This window comes from Sciurus carolinensis, chromosome 12, assembly GCF_902686445.1.
Source record: "Sciurus carolinensis chromosome 12, mSciCar1.2, whole genome shotgun sequence".
NCBI lineage: Eukaryota > Metazoa > Chordata > Mammalia > Rodentia > Sciuridae > Sciurus > Sciurus carolinensis.
The window spans coordinates 88,285,753-88,292,038 of NC_062224.1; positions in this window are offsets into that span (position 1 = coordinate 88,285,753).

Consider the following 6,286-nt stretch of genomic DNA (forward strand, 5'->3'; position numbering starts at 1 on the left):
CTCTCTACATTATGGAGTCACAGGTTTGACATGACAGGTCTGGGAAATATCTAGCTAAAGTTTAATCTAAATAATTCCTAATATGATACTAATGAGTTCATGGAGAATAAATATCTTTCATACTTGGCATTAGTCTACTCATGAATCTATTGGAATCCAAACTAACTTTTTTATCTTGTCTTTTCTATTAATTGTGAATTGATTCAGTGGTAGAAGCCATGTCTTTGCTGTAGTTTTACACTGATTCTATAATCTATGACTAAGTCCACTATCTAGCAAGGGCATAGATACTTGCATTTCTGTACATTTTTGTGGAGGTGTTTTTGTGTACTTTAGTACACTTCAGTGTCATGTAAACAGTACCCGGTGCAAGTGCAGGTGAGCCAGGTGACAGCATTAGTAATAATAATATTTTCGAGTGCCTGCATTGTGCCAGGTAGTTGGAACATACTTCACACACTCAACCCAACAACCTTCCAAGGTAGGTGTCACTGGGCATAGCCAGATAACTAAACAAACACTCACAGAGCTTAAGTGATGATCTAGATCCAACGGACTCTAGGGGCTTTGTATATGCAGACATGGGTTAGGAATTTCTAAAAGAATGAATAAGAAATAGTGAAGTCTTGACAATAAGCTTTTGCTGTCTTAATTTTGCTCAGAATCCCAAACTGTACCTAGACTCCTAGGTGCATCAGCAGAACTCTTTCTGTATTATGAAAATTATATTTGGATAAGCAGTATGAGAGAAGGCAATGGCAGCCCATGTGCATAAAAAGTTACTTTGTGATTGTAGAGACATTTTCAGCTTGGGCTCACATATGTGTGTGTGTGTGTGTGTGTGTGTGTGTGTGTGTGACTGTTAGTGTTTGGAGACCCAATATTTGGACTCCTTCAACTACTTTAACTGACAAGTCTTATAATAGGCATCAGTGCTATACTTATGAAATAGCTATAACAGACTTAAATTGCATATTGAATTTTGAGTACGCCACAAATCCTTTCTTCACTGACTTGATCTACTAAGGCTGGTGCCTAAAGTTGATTTAGAGCATTTAAAGTAGCTCCCCTATATCTAGTTGAATGCGTTAAGGGTAACAATCTGAGATTCTTTTTCAGATTAGAAATTCTTTCTAGAATCAAAGGAACAGCATTGATGAACAACATATTCCTAAAGAGGATTTGATTAAATTACTTTGTATCACAGGTTTTAGAGAAACGTTTTGCCTGACTTCTATTTGCTATGTTGAAATTTATTTTTAAAATAGAGTTAAATTCCACAGGTAATGCTGTGCCTTAGTGGTTCCTTTGTTGTTGTTGCTGTTGTTTTTAACTTCCTTGGCTAACAAGAAAAATTTCTAAGTCGATCCATTTGACAAAGATTATATAAGAATCACCCCACTGGCACAAAGGGATTTTCTGTAATTCAACCAACCCCCTTAAGTGCCTTCCACATGCCCCAAACTGCGCTATATGTTTTTTATCTTATTTAGTCCTAATAACACTGTAAGTTGGTTACGGTTATCTCTTTATAGATAAGGGAGCTAGACCCAGAAATCTTAAGGGACCTGCCAAGGTCAGGCATTTAGTAATAATGTGATGTCTGGTCTGGGATTTGGAGAGCTGAACAGAATTGTATAGATTGTTTCCCCAAGTCTCAAAGCCGATTAGCCATTACATACGCTGCTTGGTTGTTCCTGTGGTCTCTGAAGTGCAAAGACCATGATATCCTACACACCTAGGGAACTGAATTAAGCCAGATCCCTAGGTGGTTGAATAGGCCAAAGATTTGAATGAATATAGTATCGTGAATACAAATTCATAAAACTTTAAAGAAACACAGACACATTTAAAATCCTTCCTAAATCAATGATTAATGCTAAAGTTTATTTTCTAACCTTATGAAAGAAAGCTTTTAAGCTCTTTGTTCAGACCGTGAGGCCAGAAACTTAGATCACCCTACCTTTAATGCTTTTTAGATGTGCACTCTTGTGTATGTCTTTTAACACCTTTGTGTCTCAGTTTCTATTGAGTAATATGTAGAAAATAACAGCACTTAGAAATGATTCTGAGGACTTACTGAATGCTCACTCAGAACTATTGTTATCATTATTATTATTCTTTTAAAACTTGAAAAAGGTAAACTAGATGATAAAGCTTTGCCAATGATTATTATTATATTTCAAGATGAGATTGAAGTTGAGGCATAAATAATCTATGGAATGCAGGACTTCCACCTCCCACCCTGCAATTACATTGCCTAGAAGACACAACTATTCCCTTACTTCTGACTTCTCACGATAAAACATTTATAGGGAAGTTAATAGGTATTGTTCTTATCTCCAAGAAGCATTTTCTGAACTATTTCGACAGTTCAGAACTATTTTGATATATAATTTATTGTCAATTATATAACACTTCAAAATTTCTTAATGTCTTTCTGTATGTCTAAATTTATATTTTCAACAATGCGGTGACATTAGGAAGCTAAATATCACTGCCCTTATTTACAAAAATTGAAGATGAAGGCCCAGTCAACAAACAAAGATGGCACCAGAGTGTCCATGCTGAGCGCCACACCAGGGAAACCTGTTCTCTAACATGGAAGAGAGAACACAAGAAGACTGAGTCTCCTTTAAAACTAGTGAATCTTCTAGGCTTCTACAGTCAATTAAAGAAGCAGAATCCCTATTTATTAACTATAGGTAAGTCCTTTTTTTCTCAAAAATCATTATTCAAAATTCCTTTTCTCACTGACTAAAGGAGAAACTAAGTCTATCAAGGCACTGTACAATAAATCTTCACGAGTAATGACCTTCTGAAGTTGTCGTAACTTGAATATTTCATCTTTGCAAAGATATGATGCAGTATAAAATAAAAAGTTAAAATATCTTGAGTAAAATATCTTTGTCAAATTGTTAGTTTAACATTCTCCCATAGAGTTGAGATTTTATCAGTCAATGCATATAAATTCGAAGAACATACCCAATTATGATAAAGCAAACAAACAAACAAAAACCACAAAAAATCCACAAGTGTTCCTCCTTCTCTCAAAGTTAATGGATCCCAGCATAATCTCAACTATGCAAACAGAACAATTGGTGCCCAGCCCATTTCACTGTTGGGAGGTGGTTTACCAAGAATTCTTTTGAAAGAGAGCCATCTGTGTCCTTTGATTCTCTGTCTCAAATGCCCACATGGTTACTGGAGATGCAACAGAAATGAAGGAAATGTCAATGGAATCCAAGAGTCTTTGATCAAGGTGTCACTCAACTACTGTGACACCAACCTAGCCTTGTCTACCTCTTGATTTCTTATCATTGTCAAAGGAATGAAAGAATGAGTAAAAGTGTTATTTACAGAATGAATGAATTCTGGTTTTGTTCAATTCATCATCGTTTAGAATTTCCATTACATAAAACATACCTGATTATTAAGTGAAACAAGATCCACAGGAAAAATTGACAATACATAAACAGTAACCTACAGTCAGTCAGTCAGTTCCTCAGACACATATCCACCATTTGGTAAAGATACAAACAAGCAAATCCCGTGAAAAGTGGGAGAAAAAATACTTCTTTGATGAAAACTAGAAACAATTAAGTATACATGTATTACATATAACATAAACAATAGGTATATTCACAATTACTAGCATTTTACTTATTCCAAATTTCATTATATTATGCTGTAGTTTGAATCTCAAATGTCCCCAGGGGCTCAGGTTTTGAAGGCTTGGCTCCCAGCTCATGGCACTGTTGGGAAGTGGTGGAACTTTCAGGAGGTGGAGTCTAGAAAAGGGAACTTGGGTTTCCGGGGCATGCCCTTGAAGAGATATTGGGATCTTGGCCCTTCTCTTCCTTTCTTTGATTTTTCCCAGATTCCACAAAATGAGCAGCTTCTTTCACCACATGCTTCACCCATGTTGTTCTGACTCACCACAGGCCCAAAGCAACAAGGCCAAGTGACTGTACACTGAAACCTCCAAAGCTGTCAGTCAAAATAAACCTTTCTTCTTTTTGATGAGTTCAGGTATTTTGTTAGAGCAAGAGAAAGCTGACTAATATATTGAAAACCATATTACCCTGGGTCTCAAAATTTAAATAATATCATGAAACTCAATTTATTTTTGTTTATATTAAACTTAGTTCCCTTTAAAACCCACTACACTATCATTTGAAATAAATAAAGTAGAGTTAAAGATGAAATAATCTCCTGAGCCTGTAAAATTCTGTCCTCATAGATATTAGTAACTGGTGGGTGGGCAGTGCACATACAGGTGATGGTTATTAGTCTGCATTTTTCAAGGAAGCCAAGACTTATCATTATTGCCATGACTCAGTGGTGTTTCATGACAGCAAGTGAAGCAAAACCAGGTATGGAAGCTGAACCATGTGGGCTTTGACAGGAGTTCTTAGTCACAACCATGGGATCTGTGGGCAATCCCTAAGAACCTTTATAAACCTGGTTTCCTATTTTAAAAGGAAGTACTTCATACGAAGAAAGTTCTAGAATGACTATGTACATATATATAACAATTTGTTTTTGTTTTTGATTATTTGGATAAGATAGATAGATGTTCTAAAATGTTCTTTCTTATTAGATTTAAGTGCTATAAAAACCATGCGTTTGAGAATCTCTGCCCTCAAGCCTAGATTAACATCCAGGTTTTCATAAGAGCAAATGTTGATGGGAGCTGTGGGCAGGAAAGACTTTGTTGGGGGGCCCTGGTTCTGACATCTCTCAGATAAGGTCTCCTTCAGTGTTGCTCCAGAGCCTGTTCTCTAACTGGGGTACATCCCCAGGGAGGTGGGACAACATCTGGGGCTCCTCAGTTTTACCATGTAAGCCCCAGATATTTTCTGTTTGCCTGAATTCGTGCCTTAGTAACAGTTTCTACCTTCAAGGCTTTTAAATAATATCATATTTCTCATGGATAAATAATAAAACACCATGATTAATGAGAGTAGAATGAATTCCCTTTCATTATTTCAATTAAAATGGATCTTACAAATGGCCTATTTTGCATATATAATATATGTGGAATACAATTGTAGGTGCACCAGATTATAAAACTAGAGGTTAATTTGGGGGGACATTTGATAATGAAGAATGAAGATGCAAGTACTATGAGGTATAAAATACTGTCATTATTAATTAGTGGGAATTACAATGGGCAGTTTTCTGTAACACATTGACTTTTTAATTAAAATAAATAACACTGAGTCAAAATTACGAGAGGTGGAGCAAAATTTCCTTGAGGGTGTCATCATGGGAAAAATAATGCCATCCTCCAAAGACGCTAGTATCCTAATTTTAAGAAGTCTGTGAATATCCTATTCTGCATGGTAAAAGGGACTTTGCAAATGTAAGTTTTTGGACCTCAGTTAATATGACATGCTCATAAGAATGACAGAGAAGGTAGGACAGAAGCATGTTTATTATATCTGAACAAAGCTTTTTTTTTTTCCCCTTCGGTCAGAGCTCTGTGAATGCTACTAAAGTGAATCCTTCCAGTATATTTTGTTTACTAAAAGATATCAACACAGTATCCATTTTGCACAGGAATAAAGGCATTGCCATAATAGAATGAATTGAGATTATTGTGATGATTTTACTCTCATGAAAATTATGCAAAATTATCAGACAGACAGAAAGTTGAAGTTGAAAACATGTGAGGATCATCTTTCTGGTCCTGGGATTAATTCTTAATTTTCCAAGAGCACAACTTTGCTGGTTGCCACCCTTCTAATGTCCTATTAGACTCTTAAGATCACATTTCCTCTAGTAGCAGGGCCAGGCTGAGTGCAGCACCTGACTCAGAGGATACCCACATCTGTAAAGAGCAGAGCTCAACTTGAATTTAAAATACAAGACCTTTCTATTTTAATGAAACAGAATGACTGGAGTAGCATAGAGCCAAACCAATATGGGACACAGATGATAGGTAAGTAAGGTACATAGTTGGATCAACACACCAACAATTGCCAGATCAACAGATGGATGGGAGGGTAGATGATCTCTACTGGGACTTTGTCAGTGTTCCACGTTGGTGGAGATGGAATTGCCCAACAAGGAATTTTGGAAGGAAGGCATGGGAGTAAGTTAAGGTCATCAACTTCACTATGATCAACATGTAACTTTGGAAGTTGTCATGACTCTCGTGACTGTCCAATCTATAACTCTTTGTATCCCCTGCTTTTACCTCTTAACTAGACACTAATCTAATATATCAGAAAAGAATCTAGGTTTTGAAATCTAGCAGATCCCACTTTGAGTACAAGCC